The 25,940-nt window shown below is 40.9% G+C and overlaps 1 long non-coding RNA gene across 10 annotated transcripts in view; it reads left to right on the top strand.

The window, feature by feature from the left end:
* LOC102167132 (uncharacterized) overlaps positions 1–25,940 on the top strand; it is a 659,279-nt gene that overhangs the window by 361,274 nt on the left and 272,065 nt on the right. Inside the window, exon 3 of one of the 10 annotated variants that reach the window (XR_014813529.1) lies at positions 6,195–6,302. The exons of the other annotated variants lie outside the window; for them this stretch is intronic. This is a non-coding gene — a long non-coding RNA (uncharacterized LOC102167132). The remainder of the gene's footprint in view (positions 1–6,194; positions 6,303–25,940) is intronic. 10 annotated transcript variants of the gene reach the window in all.

Below are 25,940 nucleotides of genomic sequence, written 5' to 3'. Positions count from 1 at the left end.
ATACAGGGCCAATGTAATATAAATTCTATTTGTATATGGCCCTAATAATAATATACATCCAGATTCCCAGTGTCAGGCAGTGACGTTGACACTTACTGGATGTTCCAGATGGATTTGTGTAAAGATACAAAACTCTCACAAAAATTGCCTTTCGTTATTGAAGGTTTGCTTCTATTTATGTATATGTAAATTGCAGTTGATTTGGGTTTAGATTGAAAAAAAGAAACATCTAATCTGCACGTGCTTGTAGAGTATCACGTGTTCAAAGCACACAAGGTGGCTGTTCAGAAGATCACATGCTAGCAGGGTGGAGTACGAGAAATAATACCTGCATATGTGGGCACAGAAATATGTACATTCACAAGTAAGTACACAAGAGCATTTTGGATCACAAAACATGTTAATATCATAAAAAAGCAATGGGGGGTACGGGATCGACTTTCGATAGGAAAGTTAGAGACATCCACTCTCAAGAACTGACATTGTGACCTAGATTTCAGTGATGAGAAAGAGCCAACCACAAAAAGATCCAGAGGGAGAGGACGCTCCAGCACAAAGTCTCTGAGAAGGAGCAAGATGACCATCAAGATAATGGGAACAATGGGGTTCCCATTGTGGTGCAGTGGGGTCAGCATGCTTGGAGGCTTGACCCAGTGGGCTAAGGATCCAGCATTGCTGCAGCTGCAGCTTGGGTTGCAACTGTGGCTTGGATCTCATCCCTGGCCTGGGATCTCCATATGCCACAGAGCAGCCAAAAAGAAAAAAAAAAAAATAAAACACAGGAAATAGCAATGGGATTACAAGGTCAGAAAGACGATTGGATTCCCACCTTAAGTAAGTTCTCGTAGACTTCTCTGATGAGTTTGCCTTGCTGAACAAAGGTGCTGGCACGTAGGATTCACTAAGCACTCATCGAATGAATAAATGGCTAAGAAACTAGTCCCACCAGTGAAAATGATGCATTGTTCTGAGTGTCTGGTGGGCTTATTTTGTTAACCAACTGTGGAGACAAGGATGACAATGCAAATCAGTACAAGTCTAGACTGAACTAGATATCTGAGTTCCAATCTACAAACTTGTCATGGTTTCAAGACGAAGTTTTAATAAAATGATGTAATACCTGTAAAAAAAAGAATCATAGAATCAACAAACTTGAAACCTAACAGAAACATCACATACCCTCTGAACTCTCTTGCTGTTTGAAATTTGATCCAAGGCCTAGCCCCAGGAGCATCACCCTGGGGCTTGAAAGAAATGGAGACTTCCAACCCCACGTCACAATGAGAATTTACATTTCAACAAGATCCTAAGGGGACTGATTTGTAGGCACTTTAAAGTTGAGTAGTGCTGCTCTAAAGGGCAGTTTCCAAATCCTAGAAGTCTGTAGGGCAGTGACTTGGAGTAAGGATTTTTTATTTTTAGATTACTGGACCCCAACCCCTGAATAGTAAAATTCTGGAGTAGGGGCATGTGTATTAAACAAACAAAAATTGGCTATTTGATTCTAATTCCTTCATTTAAAGGGTTGCCAGATTTAGCAAATAATGCAACATACATTCAAAATCATTTGGCATTTATCTGAAATTCAAGTTTAACTTGACATCTGCATTTCCCCTGCCAATTTTATTCATTTGATCTATTAGCAGAGTTCCTATGTAAATGCCTTTTATAAAAACCCCATAACTAAATATATAAGAGCTAGGATTCAAGCCGAGGTCTCCAGAGTACAAGAGTTCTTTACCTATAAATGAATAAGAAGTAAGGCATTGGTACCTGTGTTGATTACATGACATTTTTCTTCATATTCTTAACGTGTTGATAGTCGTATGTAGCCCCGTGTTGTAAATTAGCTATTATAGATAGCACAGAAGAAAGTATGTTTCTCTAAATTGCAGAAGATCAAAATTTATATGATGCGGTTATTTCCTCTTGAATACTCCAATAGTGTCATTTCATGAGAAAAGCCAAGCGACGTAGGCTTGTTTCTAATCCTTCTTTAACAACATCGTGTAACCTGAGGGTTTTCTGTTGATTCAACTGTAAGTTGAACATAAAAACATGTAAAAGCTATGTAATATCTATTTAGATAAAGAGCGTTTTTCCCTAAAATAGTCTGAAGCCTAAAGTCCTCTCACACAATATTATTACACCAGTTCTTTGAAAATAGAGGGGTTTTCCCTGTTAGATAACACGACTGCTATATTTGGGCGATGCAGAAATATAGAAAAGAAGAAAGTTAATTAGGTGTAACTCAGCCACCAAAATACAGTCACTTTAATGACCGGGTATTATTTGCCAAATAGTTTTCCCCGTAAACCAGTTTTTGTTTGTTTTTCGTAGCTGTAATAATATTGTACAATAATGTCCTGTTGGGCTTTTGGACTTCACATTATATCGTAAGCACTTCCCTTCTTATTACAAATAATGCTTCTTCATTCACTGTTGATTAATATCCACTTGTGTAGATACGCCCCCGTTTTATTTTTTCCCTCCATTTTTCGGAGTTCGGGAAGTATGGTGCAAGTTCCAGCCCTTCGTTAATCACACCGTCGAGGACTGAGAGTAGAAGAGAACATATGGCCCCTGTACTCGCCTTCGCTCTTACAAATTGTTTCAATCTCCAGAGAACCCAAGGGTGCCCCCTAGGGAGGGGGCAGGGTCTCAGTTACAGAGCAGTCACCTCAGCATCCTGTTGTTGGAAAAATGACAGAATTTAAGCTGGTTCCTGCATGCAAGTACTCTGAAAGCTCAGTGAAATTGAACCACAGCTGTCACTCCTGTGTGAGTAAGACTAGATCTAATTTGTTGGGTGGAAAGAGTTAAATGAACTTTAACTGAAAAGCTCTCTTTCTCTTCCTCTCAGGGAAGAAAATAGCCAAGGGCAACAGCGGATGACTAATGTGTAGAATATTGCAATTAGTATAGCAAGGTACTTACAGGGATCAAATTAAAAAATTCATTAACGTACGCACTTAATTAAGAAACACTTTTCAGTTTACATGATAAATTATGACACCTATTAAATCTTCCAGTACAAGCTGTAATGGCTTCTTTGCTCCCGGGTAGAGAACTATCGCCTTTGAGGTCCTTTGAAACTCCCCAAGGACCGGTAGCATCAGTTACAAGTGTATTAAAAACAATGCTTTCCTCCTGCAAGGTGCAGGAGCATCTTTATTGGAAACTAATTTCAGCCTAAAAAAGCACCAGGGAGCAGGAGGCTATCCTGCTGGAGCGATAACAAACACTGAATGACCTTGAAAAGGAAATAGACTTGGCTCTCCAAAGCGCCCAAAGGGAGGGGCAGGGACGAGGTCTGTTTTTTGCTTGTTTTTGATTCTTTTGTTTGGTCTCCATCCTCCTCCTTTTCCCTTTAGGAGTAAATATTATCAGTGGAGAAGGGATGTATTGAGAGTAAAGTGCGTACAGTAAGTCAGTGGGAAGTATGCTTTTGTCTTCATTCCCAGGGAAGCACTAGGAGGGAGAGAAGAAAGGAGGGGAGGGTGAGGGAGGCTGGGAGGGAAGGTGGCACAGGAGAAGCGCGCGTGCGGATGGAGTCCCGGGGTGCCTGAGGTCTCTCCCCATTGTGGAAAGTGTGCATCTCTCCTGATCCTAAAACTTCTCCGTGCCCGTTGTTTCTTTCAGAGCCCCTTCCGTGTGTCCTTTAATATTCTCTATAACCCTGGCATTAGCGGAGCAGGCAAGGAAAGCTGGGGAGTCAAATCGCTTCCTCCGAGTCGAACACACGTTTGATGTGCTCTGGGACAGTCCTCTTTTCTCCAGACTGGAGCCTTACAGGCCAGGGCTTTAACGGACCACGTCCCACTTGCGACTGGGAAGCGCTCTTCTCCGCTCTGTATGACCTCTTCGTGCCACAGCTGTAACTGTCACCCTGGCACACACGTCACGTCACGGAGGTGGCACTCGGTGCTGGTGGGTCTGAGTGGGAGAGTCCGACCGCCTGCTCCCCTCTCTGGTTCTGCGTGGTGTCTGCACCGACCTCAGGGGAGGAAGGGGGATTCGAGGGAGGAGGTGAGGAGAGGCAGCCAGAAGCAGCTGGGGCGGAGGAGGAAGAACAGACCGAGTGGCGCCTGTCTCCTCACGCCTGCCCCAGTGGAAGGTGTGTTTTGGGGTCATAGTTTTAATTCCATAAAGCAACCCCAACGTCTGGCTTCACCGTGCGGACCATCCTGTCCTAGTATCTTCTCTTGCAGCGCCGTCTATCACTCTTCTTTAATTGTTCTGTTCCTTTGCCTATTGAAGAAGCAATATGAAATCTACCCTGAAGAACATTTTGAAAAAAAATTAAACTCTAGCACAATTATTCTCATTTATATATAAATACATCCCACTAGAAGCTGCTTCAGCCGGCCTCGTCATGGTCTACAACGATCAGGTGCTCGAGCAAGAGTTTAGCGGAAAGTGAAGCAGGAGACCCGAGGGGCATGGCAGGACATGTGAGTTGAAATGGTCCTTATGATTCTGATACTCCTCCCTCGGCTAAGAACCAGGGCACAACGGGTGAATGGCTCTCAAACCTTTGTAAATGGCAACCCAGAGTCAAAACAGACAAATGGACAAGAATTCACATTGCTGTGTTCTAACGAAGGGACAAGTGTGTGTCTACAAACAACCAAGAGACAGGGGTCAGCCTCTGTGGTGTGGGCCGTGGTTTCTAACCGTGGCAGAGGCCACAACCGTCTGACTCCAGGCCTGTGGGGTAGTGTGAGCTGTTCGTAGGGTTGCCCTTGCCAGATCGCAAGGCCAGTGTCCCAGCTGAGGGACTGAGTCTGGTCCAGTCTGTTTCCTGAGGCACTCAGACCTGCTTGTTCTCATGAGATCAGAGGCTTGCCTAGAATCAGGATGGCCTCCCCTTTTCCAGGATTGCAGTCCAGTTCTTCCAGAAAGCAGTCACATCCTCCTCAAAGTGCTGGAAAAAGGTTAACATACCAAGCCATGCCCACTCTTGCTTCTAACCCTGACTGCATAATAAGTATGATCACCTCCCTCTTAAGTGGCCAGCAGAGGTGTTCTGACGCCAGGCCAGTGCTTCGGAGGGCCAGAGTTGCTTGCCTTGGGGGAGCAAACCCACGTTTTTCTTCTCACGGATCTGGCCATTTAGTTGTATTATCCTTGCCTGGCTGGGGTTGCTACCATTACTCACTTACTGTGAATCACTGGGTGATGAAACAGCAAAACATCCTGAAACCACGTAGGTTTGGTCCTGCACCTCTCTGTCTCCACTGCGCAGCAGCAGTCCTAGCTTGTTGTGAAAGCCGGTGTAGACTACCTCCGCCAGAACAATAATCCCTTTCTCTGCCTGCCAGCTCACCACCAGCATATGGAACCCAGAATGATCAAAATAATTAGAAGTTTCCATTTCAATGGACCCTTCCTGGGACTCCAAGCAGAAGGAACATTCCCGGGAACCAAAATCTCTAAGCAAACAGTACCTAAGCTTTATGGGCAAGAAACACAAAAAGCGGGACAAAAATGATGACATGGAGCCAATCCTATTTCAGTTTCTTGGTTCTTACATGTTTTAGTGTTCAGTGTATATTGGTCACTAGAAACATGCGTAAACCAAATCCTGAAGGCCCGCACGCTCTCTGGCAGCATGGTGCCCCTGAACCAGGGTCTTAGCTGGGACTTTACTAGGCCGTCCCACCATTCTGTCATCGCGGCGCCTTCTGGACGATGGACCGTGGGTAGGGCAGGGGATTCCATGGTCTCTTATCCCTGAGCCCACTAATCTCTTGGTCCAAGCGATTGTTGTGAGATACGATGTCGAGTGATCAGGTTTTGCACAGGCTTTCGGATGGCAGCTGTGGGGAAGGCGCTGTGGACAGGAGAGGCAGACTCATCTCTGAGCGTCACTGATTCCAGCGAAGACAAGTCTCTCCCTTTGCTAGTGCAGGAGCTCTTACACAGTTGACCTGACAGGTGGTTGGCCTGTGTCCCCAGGGAGTGATGCCATATGGGACTTAGCAGTGGTCTCTGTGATGGAGGGTTGGATTTTCAGTAACATTCAATAATAACAACTGAACATACTTCCAGCCAGTTCTCCCTCCATATAAAATGGCAATTAAATGCAGTTCTCACAACTCTGATGAACGGGAAAACGGGAGAATTTCCTTTCCCTTGGCCTTTGGGCCGCCTCTCTGTGAAGTTTTAATGAAACCGTCGTCCATTTCCAGCTCGAGCAGACACAGGGTGCCTAATCGTGAACCAGGCTCTCATCTGTCGCAGAAACATTGGATGAAAACACAGGTATCAGCTGCGGAAGAGGTACGACAACAGCAGAGGTAGGAGAAGTGTGACTGTGGCCTTGCACCTGATTACACAAATTGCTTATGACGTCTGGAAGTGCCTAGGTTCAATCCTGAGTTATTAGTTCCACTGTGTAAAGGATTTCTGCTATGACTGGGTGAATCTGGTAACATCCAGTCATGATGGGCAGCTGTTTTTTCATAATTTTGGCGATTCCATTTCCAGGTGCTTAAGTTCTATTTAAATCCATCAGCAAGGCGCAAACTGTTTACGAAATGGAGAATTTTCTGCCACGGCAGGCTGTGCCTTCCTCTAGAACTCTTTTCGTCTGTACTGCAGTTTTCCTCTTGAACTTGCTAGAGATTTCAGCTTACTTCCTATTTATTACGGATTCCACCAGCTTGCTGTCTGTGCTAGATCCCATGGTCTGAACGACAAGGAAGCTTGCCACAAAGCTTGCCCAAAATGAAAAGCCCTCTTTTGCTCTGGGCCTCATTTGAAACTGGGTGCCTTTCAAGTGATGCAGTAAAAGAATGTGATCCGTTTCCCCGGGTGTGACATACGCTGCCATTAAAAGTCCAAGAAGCCCACTGAGCCCTGGTGTGTGTTTATTAGGGTAATGCTGATCAAGAGCTTAGTATTAGGGGGCCTGGTCCTGTGGTGTCATCCCTGTCAGCTCCAGCCTGAAGAAGCAAAGCTACCATAGATGTCCTCAGTCCTTCCCAGTGTGCCTGACCGATGGCTCACTGCTCTGGATAGTTTTTTGTTTGATTTTTACACGACACTTGATGTCATCAAAAGCAGTAGGCCCCCCGCCCCATTCCTTATAATAATTATTTCCCCTAAACTGAACTCAGGTAATCTGACCCCAGAGGAGGGTTCTTAACTTCTTTCCCAGTTAACATAATCACTTTAGGACTAACATAATCTTAAAGTAATCGCTAATCTGCTAATCGCTGAAGGATCACTTTAGGAATTGATGGGTTTTGTAGATAAGAAGGAAGGGGGGGAACAGCCTGGTTTGGAGGCATCCTAATGTTACTAGTGCAACTAATGCAACTCTGAGAAGAAAAACATAATATGTTCATTTTTGTTTTTAAATAAAACATGTTAAAATTACTTAAAAATTGTCCCACCCTAATCCCCTCCATTTATCTTGCAGAGCTGGAGTAATGTTATTTTCCTAGCACTATTGTCTGCATAGTCAGGCTGTACAAGAAAGATATAGGGTGAGATTTGTTCATTCGTTACTAAATTTTACTAACTTTATTTTGCTGCAGAGTGGAAATTTCAAATAAAATTATCTAATTTCAAAATCTGATTTTTTCATGAAGTCTATTTCTTCCAATGGTATTTGGTGACTTAAAATATGAAAGAAATAGGCTTTAAGGATCTCGAAAGTTTTAAATAGGTCACTGAATGGAAATGTCAGCATGAGGCTATTTTTTTGTCGGCTGATGAGGTGTTCAGTAATAGATCATCCTTATTAGTGATTTTCTTTGCAGATTGTTTTCTGTGAAATAAGACCCCCTCTGAGTGCCCCAAAACAGCCTGTAATGGCTGCTAATCACCCAAGTGTCAGCGCTTATAGCGTCGATATATCTTCCTCACACTGCATCAGAAGACAGTAACAGTTTCAAGAAATAGTGCTTAGAACCGCCGTCAAATACGTTCTCAGTCCCATCTCACTAAATGCACATTTCTGTTTATGACAGGGGAGGGCGGTTGTCCTTAGTTGTGAAGAAATTCTCATTCAAATCTGACTTTCAGCTTTTCCTAAAAAAAAAAAAAAAAAGGAGTCTTTATTGGGAAAGCATCATTCAAGTAAGACGGTGTGGTCTCTGGGCAGAATGCTGAAGGGTCTCCTCTCAGCTTCTGTGCTGTGTGGCCTTGGGCAGGGTGTTTTCCTGAGCCCAGGCTGCCTTTTCTTCCCTGGTGAACAGAGGTGGTGTTTTTTTGCTCCAGCCTGTCCATTCCCGCATCTGTCAAGGTCGCCTCTCTCATCCCTGGCTTGTTCTCACCCTGGCTGTGGGCTGCCACTCGCACTGCTGATGCAAGCCAGCTGCTCTCTCCTCACACAAGTGGACCAAGACTCTTGGACTGAACGTTCACTGGTTTTCTTACCAGTGCCTTGATCCTGGCGCGTGCTCTGCCTTGCTCGGATGCACTTGAGTCTGTGATTTCTCTCGTTGCTCTGCCACATAGAAAAGCATTTCGGTTATGGTATGTGCCTGCCTGACTTTATGAGCTTCTGATTTCTCTCATCTTCACTCTTGCGTGTCTTTGGACTGACTTGCCCACTTTGGTTTTTTTATTATTTAATTTTTTAATTGAAGTATAGTTGATTTACAAGGTCGTATTAGTTTCGGGTGTACAGCAAAGTGATTCTGCCATGTGTATATTCTTTTTCAGATTCTTTTCCATTAGAGGTTATTACAAGATACTGAATATGGTTCTGTGAGCTCCGGGTGCTTGTTGTGTATCTATTTTATACGTAGTAGTGGGTATCCGTTAATCCCAAACGCCTAACAACAGGCAGCTTGATTTGGGCCCTTGTTCTCTTGAGCTGTGTGAAAGAAACGGTCGTATATTTTCATAGATTCTCATCTGAGATGTTACTGCATGCCTGCTTTACAGTGTATAATATTCTCTGTGTCTGCACAATCTGGGGTATTCTGAAAAGTAATATAAAAAGTAAAAAGGCAGGTTCCCTTCCATATCCAAGATGTGCAGTGGATCTGGCCTTTGGTCACCATCGCGGGCTGGGGTCCCTATTCCTAGGTCATAAGTTTGGGAGAGGGTTCCTTCAAGCAGAAGGAAAGGAAGTAAGGAAAGCTATGGACATTTGAGGTGGTACCTTGAGGAAATCTGGCTCCCAAATCTTTGAACCCATGGTGTAAATTGAAGAAGTTAAGAACTGCAAACAAGTTTCTGTATTGTGAGAGATAGGTGACTTGAATATAACTTGGAGGCACACTGTGTGTGTGTGTGTGTGCGTTGAGAAAAATCACCTGTACAAGACATTTAGTCATGCTAAGACAACGAACCTTTTCAGATGATAAAATAAAATTCTCAGAAAAAAATCGAACTTCCTTTAATTTGTCTTTGATTCATATAGCACATTATGAGTTTCACCTTCTCATGTACAATGAAGCACAGACTGCTTTTTTTTTTAATATGCACTAATACAGCATTCATTCCTTAGCATTTTTCAGCATCTATTATGTGACAGCTACTGTGCAGTTACTGGGGACACAATTTCATATCTTTTGAGAAGCTTTCAGTCTAGTGGGGGAGTCTATAACATTTCCTAAAAGCTACTTTTTTAGAATCAGTAGCTGATAATAGAAAATTACTTATTCTTGTTTCTTATTAAAAAGAAGTTGCAGCATGCATAAATAAATCCTCCTTACATTGATTTCTGCATAATTATAATGGGTTGGATATAAGAGTTTTCTATGTAATAGTACCCATTTAAATATCCTTTCTAGTTTTTATCCTGGAGTCACTTCGATTTAAAGGCCAGAGTTGTCAAAATTTTTCTGGTTTCCAGTGATGGTATTAAAATGAATTTCCTTTTGGAGCTCCTATTGTGGCCCAGTGGGATAAGGACCCATCGTTGTCTCTGTGAGGATGCAGGTTCGATCCCTGGCCTTGCTCAGTGGGTTAAGGATCCTGTGTTGCCACAAGCTGCAGCGTAGGTCGCAGATGTGACTCGAGTCCGGTGTGGCTGTGGCTGTGGTGTGGCTCGCAGCTGCAACTCCAATTCTACTCCTAGAAGAGAACCTTCATAGGCTACTTTTTATTCCATAAAAAGAATAAAAAAGAAATGGTTTTCAAAATAATTACATGTTGAGGCTATGGTCAAATGAGTCTTAATCATGAACAGTACAAGTCAACAGTACTATTCGCCAAGAATGAAAGAACTTGATATCACGAGGGAAACTGACAAAATGAACCACTTCGGTCTTTTTTTCCCCCTGAATACACATGACATAAAAGCAAAGTGCTATACCATTTCCTCTCAAAACTTCCAGTGTGACAAAAATGAATTGCAAAGTAAAGAGTGATGGACCCTGGAATGTAACGGTTCCCAGTGTTCGTTTATCTTGAATGAGAAATTGACACACATATCACTTTGAAAAATTATGATTTATACCACTAGTTCATTTTTTTCCATCCACTACCATCACCCAAGACTACCTTCTGTTTGAGGGCAAACCCAGTACCAAACACCTGTGTGGAAGCTACGGTTCCTGCCTTCCTTTCAGATGATGTTAGCCTGATCCATCTGCAAGATGAGTCTGTGTGCCAATTCTGATTATTCAGGTGGGATTAGACACTTTAGAAACTTGTAAGAATCTAAGAAACATTAAAAAAAAATAGCTTTTCTTTTCCTGCTGGCTTTCCTTGATCTAGTGTCTTATTGGTTTTTTTTTTTTTTTTTTTTTTTCCTGTCTTCTCTCATACGAATAGCCTTGCATATCAAAGAGGCTTTACTTGATCCAGGGCCAGCCAGTCCTTGTGGGGTAATTAATTGGCATAATGATTGGCAGAAACCCAGCCCAAATTTTTGTAGGTGATTTTTTGGCACAGCTAATTGTCTACTTGTGAATAATTTCTAAAATGGTGGTTAGCAGAAGGTAAGTGATATTTTGATTCTGAAGCAACTGATGAATTATTTAAATTGCCATAGAGTTCAATTTTAATTTTAAAATATGATTGATTAATCTGTGTCCTGGGAATAGGAAAACTATTTTGAGTATTTAAGATAAGTTTCTAGAATACTGTAACAATGCTGCAGTTTTTACTTCCAGTATAGAAGTTTTATTGTATCTTTTGTTAACAAAGAAGTGATAGCATTGAAACATTTTTGTGGGCTTGTTTACTTGTTTAAAAACTATTTATTGAACCCCTATAATGTATAAACAATGATGTGAGTGATTGGGACTTACTCTTTGCTGCATAGAATATTATTTATAAAATCACAATAGACAAAAGCTTACAAAAATTAATTTAATGAAGAAGCAACTATTAAACTCATTGACTTGCACAGTTAAATTACATGCATTTTACCGTGGGTAAATTTTATTTTAGTATACATAAATTATACCTCAATAAACCTGAATTTAAATAAGAGAAGAAGCAATTGAGCATCTGTAAAAGGGTCAAAATCATGCTGGTCACTGGAGCTAGAGGGATAACTCAGATTTAGTCCTCATTTTCAAAAGCTCACCATCAAATAAAGAATAAGGTAATTCATATGAAAGGGGACCTCTTGGCAGCACAAATTACAAGAATGGAAGCATGTTAAAGGAAGAGGGTGTAGAACTAATTTTCGGAAGAGAGAAGAGAGATACATAGGGAGAAAAGGGTTAAATATTCAACTTACATGTAATTCGTAATCATCTTTCATTCATGCCTTCCTTTTGATAAAACCTCTTCTTGAACATCTTGCTTGAGTCTTTTTTCTGGGCTAATGGCACTTCTCCTACTGCCACCAAATTTGTGATTTTAGAATACTCCATTAGATTATTAGTTCCTCTGGGACAAAGTTCCATGCCTGGTCTAAGGAAGGTGATCCACACGTTTACTCACCCGGACTAAACTGAATAGACGTGATGGCGGAGATGGATGGTCAAGGAGCTTTTCCAGTGGGACTGGGGGGAATGGAACTTATAGCAGAGGGAACTGTTGGTCCTGAAATAACAAACTATGTTCAGGCACCTGTTATCCGGGGTAGCATGTCAAGTCCTGGGGCGGGAGTAGAGAGAGGAACACAATTGGAAGAGACCAAACTGGAGAGTATACAAGGGGGAAGGGATCTTTCCTTTTCAGAAAGCTATTTTTTGCCTATAAATGCTAGGAGCCATTGAAGAATTTTAGGCAGTGCTGCAACATGATCAGATTTGTCTTTTAGGTAATTTACCTTCCCATGGAATGACATGAGGAGGGTAATTATGGAAGCAGGAACTGAAGGTATTGAAATAATTAGGCAAGAGCTAATGTGGCCACAACTAGGACAGAGACAAGAGGAATGATGGACAAAGTCTGGATGGAAGATACAGAATTGCCAAGCCTTTGATGACTGGTCAGTCATGGTTCCTAAAAAAAGAGAGATCGTCAGGGGGTTACTACTGCATTTCATTTTGCACATGTTGAGTTTGAAGCAGAGATGTCTAGTAAGCAATTAGATACATGAGTTTTGTATTTGGAATGAAAATGTTAGTTCAAATAATAGGAGATCCTAAGTAAAGGAGGCAGAGTAAGAGGAGAAGAGGGCAGAAGACGACCCTAATTAAGGCTTATCTCAATTTATTGTGTATACAGAAGAGAATATACTGGAGGAAGTTCAGGATGTTTGGATATGAAGAGAGAGAAACATAAGGCACTGAGAGTGAAGAATCAACTCAAGGTCACCCAGTTATTTTCTCACAGGTTTCATAGTTCAGGAATAGGAGCTTGGCTTTTCTGCATCTTCTTCTTAGATTCTTTACAAGGTTGCTGTCAAGGTGACAGCCAGACCTGGGTTTCATGTGAGAGCTCAACTGGGGAAGAATCGACTTCCAAGTTCACATGGTTGTTGGCAGGACTTAGTTCCTCGTGGGTTGTTGGAAGGAGGATTTCAGTTCTTTTTTGACTGTTGGCCAGAAGCTGCTCTCAGTTCCTTGCCACATGGGCCTCTTTAACATTGCTGCTTGTTGCATCAAATCAGGGAAGCCAAAAAAGCAACATAGAGAGAAGGCACAGTCTTTTGCAACCTCATTACAGAAGTGCCATCCCATCACCTGCAGCATGCTATTGGGCAGAAGAATGTCACCCTTGGGAGAGGAGAATCTTACAAGAGCATGAATACAGAAGGTGGGATCATTGAGGGGGCATCTTGCAGATCCGTTTACCACAGCAGGTGACCTTTTCCAGGAAGTGTTTAGAAGAGTGTCAGTGGAATAGCAGGAGCAGAAACCAGACCTTGAGAAATATTTGCTTGAGAAACAAACATCAGATGAGCAAGTATAGTTTCGCGTAGACAACTGTCTTAAGAATCCTGATGGAGAAAAGAAGGAGAAAGTCAGGAGACTGGAACAAGGCAGGGCTTTCTAAGGATGGGAGCGTATTGAGTGGGTCTATCAGACGGGAAAGAACAATTAGAAGGAGAAGAAACAGAAGAGGGAGGGGATGACTGAGAGGTATGGCTCATTAATGTCTCTATTGAGTATCTTCCAGTGCTTCAGAGATGGTATAGGAAGCGACTACAGCCCAGAAGAAAGAAAGATTAGCAACAAACAGATAGAAGAACATCTTTTTTTAGTGATAGAAAGGAAGCAAATAATTTTAGTCAAGGTAGGTAAGTTTGTTAGGGAAGAACTTTGACCTAACTCACACCCGGTAACTTCAAGTTTCCTGCTGAGTTAGAAGGAAAGGTGAGGAGAAATAGTCTGCTTTGACCTAAGGGTCAGAGGCAAGCAGAGAATTGGAGAATAGCAGCTGAGCTGGATGGCAGAAGTAGGAAGAACTGAAAACAGTACCTAATTCCATTTGAGTATGTGTCCTGAGTATAAGCTGACTGTAATGACTGATAGTCAGTAAGCCTTCAACTTTTATGATTAGGAGACTGACACGATGCAAGAAACTGTTTAAAGAATAACTTGACTGTCTGTAAATAGTTGGGTTAGAGGCTGAGTTAGAGATGGGAGCCCTTGGCCTCATGAAGAACACTGAAGCACCTGTGGCTGTAATTTCAGGGAGGAGACAGTAAGTTTCCAAATCCAGATGGGAAGGTAAAGAAAACAGGTGGTTATTTATATCATTTTTTTAGATTCCACATATAAATAATATATGTGATATTTGTCTTTCTCTGACTTACTTCACTTAGTATGATAATCTCTAGGTCCATCCATGTTGCTGCAAATGGCATTTTTTCATTCTTTTTATGGCTGAATAGTATTCCATGTGTACACACACACACACACACATATACCACATCTTCTTTGTCCATCATTCATCTATTGATAGACATTTAGGTTGACTTTTGTTCTTGGTTATTGTAAACAGTGCTGCAGTGAACATTGGGGTGCATGTATCTTTTCAAATTAGGGTTTCCTCTGGATATTTGTCCAGGAGTGGGAATCATAGGATACAAATGAACTTATTTACAAAACAGAAACAGACTCACAGACATAATAAACAAACTTATGGTTACCAAAGAGGAAAGGTGTGTGGGAGGGTAAATTAGGAATTTGGAGTAACATATACACACGACCACATGTAAAATGAATAAACAACAAGGACCTACTGTGTAGCACAGGGAGCTTCCCTATATGGGAAAAGAATCTGAAAAGAATAGAAAGAATATATATGTGTGTGTGTGTATGTACATGGAATGTGTATATATATAATTTTTCTCTACACCTGAAACTAATACATTATAAATCACCTATACTTTAGTAAAAAATAAATAAATAAATTTTAAAAAGTTACTGACTCTTAAAAAAAGCATCAGCTAAACAAAAACTGTGCTAATAAAACTGGAATGAGGTAGATGATCATGAGACTAGCATGAGGATGCGAAAGAGGGGGTGTTTGTTAATAGAGCGGAATAAGAAGTAGGCGGTGCACAAGAACTGAGTTTTGTGTCTCTAAACGAGTAACTTAATTTCAGAGGTCCTGACATTCTCCAGCTTTCTTATTCTGTTACATCAGTCAGCTGTTACTATGGGAGTTTCCATCCTGGCTCAGTGGCTAACAAACCTGACTAGCACCCAGGAGGACGCGGGTTCTATCCCTGGCCTCGCTGAGTGGGTTAAGGGTCTGGCATTGCCATGAGCTGTGGTCAATGTCACAGACACAGCTCAGATCCCACGTTGCTGTGGCTTGTGGCATAGGCCGGAAAAAAAAAAAAAAAAACTGTTATTCTAAAATAAAAATTACACATAAATCGCTTCCACCATTCGAGAGATAAAGGTCATTCACCAGGAAATAAGGGAATTTTTTGGAATGTACAGGTGTCATAAAAAATCAGATTGCCTGAATGTCCTGAAATGTGAGGCTGTCTCCAGGTGAGGGGAAAATGAAATATTTCCTTGAGTGAAGCTCTAAGAGGGCCAGCCAGCCTGCCATGGTCCATGTGAACTAAGAATGTAACTCATTACGAAACCCCTTTGCACGTTATCACTTAAGCAGGGTTGGGTGTTCTAGCCTAGTCCAGAAAACAACGAGAATGGAACATGAATAGGGTAGTGTTGATTCTTGACAGATTAGGAAAAAAGGTTAGGATCATTGAAAGATGCTAAATGAAAATATAGAAAAACATAATAACACGAATATCGGAAAGAATAATTTAAATTTGCACTAGCCTACATGAAGTGCCAACCGTTTAAGTTTCATTTTCTGTAAGTGGGCTGGACTGCTTGGTGGCAGGTCAAAATTGTAAATAGCAAGATGACACCTCCAAACTACTCTAAGGCTGCCAGAGGTTGAATGCTTAATTTATGGTTAATGCATGATTAAGTGTTGAATGGCAGTCAGAGGGACTTTCTGAGTTATCTGATTAGCTTTTATCACCCAGAGATCTCTCCTCAGTGGAATTTGTGCTCTATAATTAAGACCCGGTAGTATAAATGTCTCCTAGAGAATTTTGATTCATTTACCAACAACACACTCACAAAGGGCAAGTTATTAGAAAGCATTTAAGGAAGGATTTGAGATTTTGAATATCCAGTGAGTTTTTCTTTAAGAAAAACTCATTTATTATTATTATATAAAATTTAATATCTGACTTTGGGACTATGTTAAAAATTTATTCATTTTGTTGCTTTGAAAAATAGACAACACTTGGGAATTCCCTTGTAGTGCAGTGGGTTAAGGATCTGGTGCTGTCCCTGCTGTGGCTCAGGTTTGCTCCCTGGCCCAGAAAGAACATCCTCATGCCTTGGGCATGGCCAAAAAAAAGCAGAATGCTAAAATGCACTTGATTATTTAGAAATCACTGATTTTAAGTAGATGTGTGTTTATGCCTGGCTCAGGTCACTACTGAGCTGTTCTAGGATTGCATTGTGTCAAAAATCAGCAAATTTGAATCAGCAAAACTGGGACTATATAGAGTTAATTTTGGTACAGTGGTTTTGGATTTTATGCACATAATCATTAAATTTTCCTTCAGTTTATTTTTTATTTTATTTATTTACTTTTTTGTCTTTTCCTGAGCTGCTCCGATGGCATATGGAGGTTCCCAGGCTAGGGGCCGAATCGGAGCTGTAGCTGCCGGCCTACACCAGAGCCACAGCCACACGGGATCCGAGCTGCGTCTGCGACCTACACCACAGCTCACAGCAATGCCGGATCCTTAACACCCTGAGCAAGGCCAGGGATCGAACCTGCAACCTCATGGTTCCTAGTCGGACTCGTTAACCACTGCGCCACGACGGGAACTCCTTCATCAGTTTATTTTTTAAATGTGATTTTTAGCTTTAACATTCAGGAATGATATTTCAGTTATATAACTACTAAATTATAAATTTTGGAGGTAGAAAATACTGGAAGGTTCCTTTGTCCATTTTTTTTTTTTTTATTAAGGTGTAGTTGATTTACAGTGTTGTGCTCCTTTGTCCATTTTTTAAATCAAAACATATTTTTTAGGATGTTTGTAGCCTTTCCTTGAAGAGAATTTTATGGTTAAGCAAAATTCTGCATGTCTCTTTTCTGAATGACTTTCCTTAATCATTAATATGTTACCATATATTTTATATCATAAAGAGGGTTACTTTATCAAACATTCATCTGGAGAGCCCTGCATGGAACTCATTTGGGAAACACTTATTTGTTGAACTCCTGTAGTTTACAGACAAAGTAACTAAAGCCCTGGAAAGCAAAACAATCTTCACGTGACCATGTACCCACTTGGTGACAGATGCAAAAAGCATAACAGCAAAGCTGGCGTTTTACCCCTGCTGTCTTGCTCCTCCAGTTAAGGCCCGTATCTCTCAAAGAAGCATGCTGATAACCAGTGTCTTCTGATAAAGGTATACTAATCTTCTAAATTAGTTGTTTGGGTTAAATCTCTTTGAATTTCAAAAGTCAGTATCGAGTTCCCATTGTGGCGCAGTGGTTAACGAATCCGACTAGGAACCATGAGGTTGCAGGTTCGATCCCTGCCCTTGCTCAGTGGGTTAACGATCCGGTGTTGCCGTGAGCTGTGGTGTAGGTTGCAGACGTGGCTCGGATCCCGCGTTGCTGTGGCTCTGGTGTTGGCCGGTGGCTACAGCTCTGATTCGACCCCTAGCCTGGGAACCTCCATATGCCGCGGGAGCGGCCCAAGAAAGAGCAACAACAACAACAACAACAAAAAAAAATCAAAAGTCAATATCAAGTCATGGGATTCCTTTTGGATGACACATCTGCCATACTCATTTTAGATTTTTTTTTTGTCATAGAGCTTAAATAAGCAGATTTTCATGAGAAAGGAGATGACTTATTTTTTAAGGAGATGATTCATGTTTATGAGATGACTCATTAAAGTTGTGGTTTAAATGATATATATGTCATGCCTTTTTAAAAGTTAAAGAAAATGCTGATAAATAGATAAAGTAGCAAACTAGTTCCCGTTGTGGCTCAGCAGCAATGAACCTGACTGGTATCCATGGGGATGCAGATTTGATCCCTGGCCTTGCTCAGTGCATTAAGAATTTGGCATTGCTGTGAGCTGTGGTGTAGGTCAAAGATGCAGCTTGGATTTGGCCTTGCTGTGGCTGTGGCGGAGGTTGGCAGCTGTGGTGCTGATTAGAACCCTAGCCTGGGAACCTCCTTATGTTATGGGTGTGGCCCTAAAAAGACAAGAAAAAAAAAAAAGATAAATAATAAAATGCCTTTGAGATACGTCTCATTTTTGTGCTTTTCCCCTTTCCAGTGAATCTGTAATAGTGCAGTTCTGTTATGGCTCTGAACACAAGCAGGTGCTTGAAGACCAGCCCCCTCTTAATCATCTCATTTGGAGGAACACGTGTTTGACACATAGTAACAGGTTCGAAGGCCTGGAGCAATGCCACGTGACCTTCCTGTAGTTCACAGAATGCCGGAGGTGGGCTGGTGGGTGCTGGTTAGGAAAGAAATCAGGAAGAACTTGTAGCTTTTTGTTTTTAGTTAAAGCAAGAAACCTTTATACCTCAAGAAGTCAGAGCAGTCAGGTAAAACACTGATGTGAGAACTTAGCAGAATTTTTCTTTGTTCATTGATATAATACTTATAAGATATTGAAATTGTATCTGAAAAATAAAACATTTTACTGGACAGATCACCTGCCCTTGTCATCTTTAATATGATCATGATTCTTCACGAGGCTTCTAAATCGCTTCATACTTTCATAAATCTTACCAGCATTAATTAATCACACAAAAATTGTTACATTCCCTGCCTTTATTTAGTGAGGGTTTATGCTTTAATCCCTTGTATCTTTTCTCTAAAAAGAATTCTTTTAAAACTCTTAAACTTTTTCATTTTTGCCCATTAAGTTTTTTCTTCTTAATTTATAAACTTATTTTGTTTCTCAAGGACGCTAATTGTCTTCTTTTTTTTGCAGTTACAGCCTAAAAAACAGTTAATTTTGTTTTTTTCAGAGATGCATTGTTCTTGGAATAGTCATGGGTTTTTCAAAGCACAGGTGGATGGAGTATGGACCTCATGCTGCTGCCGCTTCTGTCACTGCACTTTATAAAACAGAAACACTAAATACAGCACTCAGGGGAAAAAAAAACCAAATAAAGGATGCATGATTAACATTTTCAGAAGTTTATAAAACTTAGCTTTGTAAGTTATGTAAAAATGACTAAATTCCTACTTTAATTCAAAACGTGCTCACATTAGTTATACTGGACCTTTTTTAGCACATGTCTTGTTCTGGGCCAGAGGACACTGTGAGCTGTCCTTTAACCCCATCGTAAGTATTTGAATCCAAGAACACAGAAGGAATCTGGTGAAGAGGACTAAAATGAATGACCTTAAGAGACCTAAATTGCCTTTGCTTATTTTTTACAACAAACTGATTCTATGACAAATAAGAAAGAGATAACAATTACACATCCCAGAAAACTGTAAGCCTGTAGATATTAACCCTAGAGGAAAAGTTATACAGTAAGTTTCGAATAGATACTAAAATTCCCAGCATTTCTACCAATAGCATGAAAAGCAAAATTCAGGAAAATTATACATAAAGTAGTTGTATACATTACTAACTTCCCTCCTCTAGTGGGGCAGAAATTAGTTTAGGCAGGACTTACTGTTCTTCCATCCCCTCTTCTTCATGAACCTGTCCTTCTCTCTCCCCGTCCTTCTCTTCTTTTTATCCTGTCCTCTTCTTCCCCTTCCATGTTTTCCTAGGGGTCAAATCGGAGCTGTAGCCACCAGCCTACACCACAGCCACAGTAAGATGGGATCTGAGCTGCATTTGCCACCTACACCACAACTCATGGCAACGCTGCATCCTTAACCCACTGAGCAAGGCCAGGGGTCGAACTCATGGATACCGGTCGGGTTTGTCGCCACTGAGCCACGACAGGAACTCCACACTTCTCCAATTTCCTCCTCTGGTCCCCGCTCCTCTTCCCTCAGGGATTCATTCGTCCTCTCAGACCCCTACTTCTTACTGGGAGTTTCCACCTCCAAATGGGTGCATAAGTAGATGCAAAATGCTACAAATGTCTTTTTGGAATTTCTTGAAGATCAATCAGTTCTTGGATATGTAGCATCAAGCTGGGCCATCAAGCTGGATGTCGGTTAGACTTCTAGTGAGTTTCCTGTAGCTTCTAGATTCTCTTTTCTCTTCGGAAAAAACTTAGAAAAGGGCTTGATTGCATAGTTCACAGAAAAGAAAGTACAAATGGCTTGTGATGTATAAAAAGATACTCCAGGGTACTTGTGACTAAAGAAATGCAAAATAAACCCTTAGTGAGATGCCGTTTTAAATATCAAGGATCAACTGTTTATCTTTAAGCAATAAATTTATTTTAAAGGAAGAAAAGCTATGTCATTTTGCAAAACTATTTTGGACATAACTACTGCTATTGGGATGACTTTTACATCCTCCGAAAGGTATGTGGAAACGGAGGTGGGGCTTTGGGGAGGTGATAAGTCCTGAGGATGAAGCCCGTGGGAATGGGATTCAGGCCCCAATAAAAGAGGCCTCTTTTGCCACGTGAGGGGAGAGAGTCGTCTGTGAATCACAAAGCAGATTTTCACCAGACTCCGAGGCTGCTAGTGCTTTAATCGTGGACTTACTAGCCTCCAGAACTGTGAGAGGTAAACATTTGTTGTTCACAAGCCAGTTTTTAGTATTTTTTTATATTGGCCGTAATGGGCTAAGAAAAGAACTTTCGTACATATAAAACACAAAATCATTTCAAAATTACAGGGTATTTGAGAGTCACCTACTTCAAAATTCTTTCTGGATTTATAATATAAAAATAATTACCCTGCTTTCTGATAACTGCTAACTCTATCTGCATCCTCCTTAAAGACAAAGGAAGAGGGGTTCCTGTGGTGGTGCAGTGGTTACCGAATCCGACTAAGAACCATGAGGTTGCGGGTTTGATCCCTGGCCTTGCTCGGTGGGTTGAGGATCCGGTGTTGCCATGAGCTGTGGTGTGGGTCGCAGACACAGCTTGGATCCCGCGTTGCTGTGGCTCTGGCGTAGGCCGGTGGCTGCAGCTCCGATTCTACCCCTAGCCTGGGAACCTCCATATGCCGCAAGAGCGGCCCTAGAACAGGCAAAAAGACAAAAAAAAAAAAAAAAAAAAAGACAAAGGAAGAGATCAGTGTGTAAACTTGACCTTGACATTGAGCCTAATGTTTAGTGGAGTTGAAAGTCGGGTCTCTGAAAGGAGATGCCAAATGTTGCTTTTGCGCACAAAAAGTTTTACCTACAAAGGATTGGCTCAATGTGGGAATTCCCCACATTAATTGACTTTTTCAATCAAAATATTGGGAACCCTGGAAAAAAAATACATTTTAGGGAAGGAGTCACTATATTATCATGTCTTCATTCATTCATAATCTAACCCGATTTAATTTATTAAATTAATTCAGGCACTAGGAGGACAGACCAGTTTGGCTTGAGAACACGATTCGCTGAGAGACCAGGAAAGATCCATAATTAACCCGGTATTGGAGAGAGTCTGTTTGAATGAATTTTCAGGACACTGGGCTGATATGGGGAAGAAATTGTAATGGGCCCTGCCTTTGAATTAACGCATAGAACATAAGGAATTAGTCATTAGAGGCAGGGTTGTAGCCCAAAGGGAAGAGTCAAGAAAGAACAGATGGCCAACTTCTACTTCCCAAAAGATGAGTCTTGGATAATATTATAATAGAGAAGCTTCTGTCAAAAAGAATACAAAATCTGTAGTGTATTTACTGGATCCTCCTTGTACTAAGTGAAAATTAATTCGATCTGATATTAAAAACAATTACTGGAGAATCAGAATTTTTTTTTTTTTGTTTCTGAATTGAATTCTTCAGATGCCCCTCTGTATACTTTCAGAGCCAGATCTAGGAAAGTTCTAGACTGAATGAAATGAAGCACAGGGAAGCGAGCTCACTCAAGTTGTGAAATATTTCCAGATCTAGGAAAGTTCTAGACTGAATGAAATGAAGCACAGGGAAGCATGCTCACTCAAGTTGTGAAATATTTTCAATAAATTCCTGTATTGTACTGAGCTGGACAGAGCCTTGATTGTGGAATTAAATCTTAACTTGGCTTTTTGATTTGTGACCTCATCACCTTATAATTAATTTAACCATAGTTTTAGTATTTAAGAAAACGGTTCTAAGCTAGTAAAAGATGGGTCAAAATAGTCAGAATAAACGAGATACAGGCATACTTTGTTTTATGGCGCTTCTCATACTGTGCTTCAATTGGTCGTGCTTTGCAGATACTTCATTTTTTACAAATTGAAGAACTGTGGCAACCTGGAGGTGAATAAGTGTTTTGGAGCTGTTTTTCCAACAGGATTTGCTCACTTCAGGTTTTTGTGTCACATTTTGGTAATTCTCACAATATTTCAACTTTTTTTTTTTTTTTTTTTTTTGTCTTTTTAGGGCCACACCCCTGGCATGTGGAGGTTCCCAGACTAGGGGTCTAATCGGAATTATATATAGCTGCTGGCCTACACCACAGCTACAGCAATGCCAGATCCAAGCCGCCTCTGTGACATATACCACAGCTCATAGCAATGCTGGATCCTTAACCCACTGAGCAAGGCCAGGGATCGAACCTATTTTTTCTCATGGATATTAGTCGGGTTCCTTTCCACTGAGCCACAATGGGAACTCCTTGGCTTTTTAATTATTATTATTTGTTATGCTGATTTGTGATCGGCGATCTTTGGTATTAGTCTAACTTGCTTAAAGCTCAGATGGTGGTTAGCATTTTTTAGTAATAAACTATTTTAAAATTAAGGTATGCACATTGTTTTCTTAGACGTAATGTTATTATTGCACACTGGATAGGCTACAGGATACTGTAAACATTTATATACACTGGAAAACTGAAAAATTCTCATGACTCATTTTACTGTGGTATTTGCTTTATTGTTGTCTGGAACCAAATCCACAGTATCTCCAAGGTGTGAGCCTAATTACATAAAATTTAATAATATAATAAATTGCCGAAGGTTTTTATTAGTCCTACTCTGGTTAATTTCAGGGTTTTTTAAAGCACACAGTTTAGGATTAAGTACTTAACTTTCCTGGTCAATAATATTTTCATTTAATTAAGTAATGAGATGGCACTAAATTATCCCTAAACTCCCTCTTATCTCTTACTTTTTTTAGTTCTGTTTCCCTCAGTTTCTCCATCTACAAAATGGATATATCCTTAACAGAGTTCTTCGATTTCTTTTTTCTGTTACTGATGCCCAGTCGGAAGTCATTCTTGGTGGAGGGAAGGCCTGTTTCACCTCTGTATAGATAAGGATGATATTGACCTATGTTAGGAGACACTGGGTCCCCTTAGGTGACTTTGCGTAGCAGGGAATTGTATCTGTGTTGAGTATCCTTGAAGTTGCTCAGCCATTTCAGCGATGCTTACCTGGTTATACCGCATTTTGGCATCACAGTTAACCTGAGGTTCTTCAGCCCTTTTGAGCAAGTTTTAGGTTGAGTCATCTCGGCCTGTTCTCAACACTCTGTAGAATTCTTCAGAGCAAAACAACATTTTAAATGTTGCTTCAAATATTTGGGGGATTGGTTTTTGATACAGTGTTTCTGCAGTTTTGTAATCAGCAAGAGCACTCTCCTCTGGGTGATAAATATGTTAGTATGCTTTTACAGGGTCAGTAAATCAGGAGCAATAATAATAATCAAAAAGCCCTGTCCATGAGTAACTTCAGGTTGCAATTTATGTAATGACATCATAGCCCTTCTTTAACTAAAGCACAGAAGTCTCATTTACCTGCTAGTGTGATAAACACTGAAATTTTTTTCATGTTGAAATTTAATACAGGCATATAATGTATGACGTTTGTATTCAGAAGAGGTAATGAAGAGAAGACGAAGAACTTAGAAGCAAATGGTGTGATAATATATGTGTCAGGGGTAAGACAGAGGGTGGACAGATGACAAAACCACATTTCTCTTTTAGACACAGTTCCCGGAATTTGGCAGCACGCGCATTTCCAGACAGTGGAGACAGGTCAAAACTCAGGTGGTGACGGGAGCGCTTCACTGCCCTGGTTTTAGCATCTTCCCTTCCCTGAGTATTTATCACAGCAGCACCACACGGAGCTCTTCTCCCCGATGCCTGCCATCCTTTGCTGTGCCTGCTGCTGTGGTTACAAGTCCCTACCTTCCTCTGTGAAGAGGCTTAAAGCATCTGTGGGTCTCAGTGCACGTGCTGCCTTTGATTTGGTGGAGACCAAGAGCAAGTTTTTACTTTCGTAAGAACAGTTTTTGACTTCTCAGAGCGGTTGTTCCTTTTCACGGACTCAGTCTGAAACCAATTTAAGTTTTAATAGTGATCTCTTTCTAATCTGATGTACTTATTTTATCTAAGGTGTCTATATTAATGTAGACATACTACTATTTGCATGTATTTTTTTTTTCCTCTCATCCCTACCATGTAGCATCCGAATCTGTTTCTAAATACCAGAGTTGGCTTAGTCAAACAAAACCCCTAAGGAAGTTTGGTATAGTTGTTATAAATAAAAACTACAAATTTGCTCTACAGAGCCTATTTTAAACCTAAACTCATAAAGGTTAACCAGATTAAAGATGAGTGGCAAGCCCAGAACTGAACTTGTGCATATCAATACGGGATTTGTAAATACACATTGATAAGATGGTCAGCCTTGTCAATTTTCCTGTTTTCCTGTTTCTCAAAAGGAGTGACTACTACAATTCTAATTACCAATTGATTTCAACTATTCATAGTCACGCTGTTTTGCCAAGTTGGTTGTTGTACAATTACCTGGTTTCTATGGTACTAATAAGACTACAATGAACAACTAAGGAGATTGTCCAATATAGGAATTTCTTCAGTCCTTGTAGAGAATTATTTACTGTCATTAATTATAAATAACGTTAAGTGACTTTTGTTGATTATTTTTTGGAGTTAGATTTGAGAAAATGTAATACTTCATTGAAAACAAAATCCTGTTTCCGGATTCTTCTCTATCTTCACGGCCAAGACCTTCATCAGATGTGTTTTTTTAAAAACTGCAGTGACAGTTATTAAATCATGTTGCCAGTCTAATGTGATGATGATAATTATATCCTCTCCTGAATATATTAACTTATTATTATTATTATTATTATTTTGTCTTTTTAGGGCCGCACCTGCAGCATATGGAGGTTCCCAGGCTAGGGGTCTAATAGGAGCTGTAACTGCTGGCCTACCCCACAGCCACAGCAGCAGCAATGGCAGATCTGAGCTGCATCTGCAACCTGCACCACAGCTCACGGCAACGCCAGATCCTTCACCCACTGAGCAAGGCCAGGGATCGAACCCGAAACCTCATGCTTCCCAGTCGGATTCGTTAACCACTGCGCCACGACAGGGAACTCTGATATGTTAACTTATTAAATGTTGTTTTGATGTATACCTGAAAGGTATGTGAATGTTAAACTAAAAATCCTTAACAACAAAACCATGTTCTAAATTAGGTGGGTGTCAGCCCCATGAGGGTAGGAAGATGTTTGTCCTTAGTCACTATTAAATTCTCGCTGCCTGGTACAGGGCCTAGCACCTGGTAGGGAAAGAGTACGTCCTCCGTGAAATGAAATGTAATAGGTAGTTTTATCAAGTACTCCTGTTCCACGCCCTTCTCCTTGCTGTTAGTGCCCCCATGTTTTGTTTATAATTTCTTCCTTCCCGAATTCCTGCCTGTTATCCCTTTATCTAGCTTATACTCATCTTTCAAAAGATGAACGATTTGGATCATGTCAGCGCAGGAGTTTCATGATTCTTCACAGCTTCGCAAAGCGTTCCCAAGGCTTCACCATTCCCTTGACTCTCTAGATGAAGACTAGGTTCCTAACCTTTGGAGCCCTAGTATTTAGCACAATGCCTGGCACGTGAAAGTAACTCAACAAATATTCATCGAACTTGAATATCTTTAAGGATCAAAGAACAGCTCTATTTTTTGAGATGGAAAGAGAGGTTTTCCTTGTTTGTTAGTTTTTCTGTTACT

This window comes from Sus scrofa, chromosome 8, assembly GCF_054392235.1.
Source record: "Sus scrofa isolate SSC_HxYL_T2T_F1_AM1 chromosome 8, Sscrofa_HxYL_maternal_Yorkshire_Landrace_v2.0, whole genome shotgun sequence".
Classification (NCBI taxonomy): Eukaryota; Metazoa; Chordata; class Mammalia; order Artiodactyla; family Suidae; genus Sus; species Sus scrofa.
The sequence above is the reverse complement of the archived record's forward strand: the minus strand, read 5'-3'. Positions and strand labels throughout refer to the sequence as shown.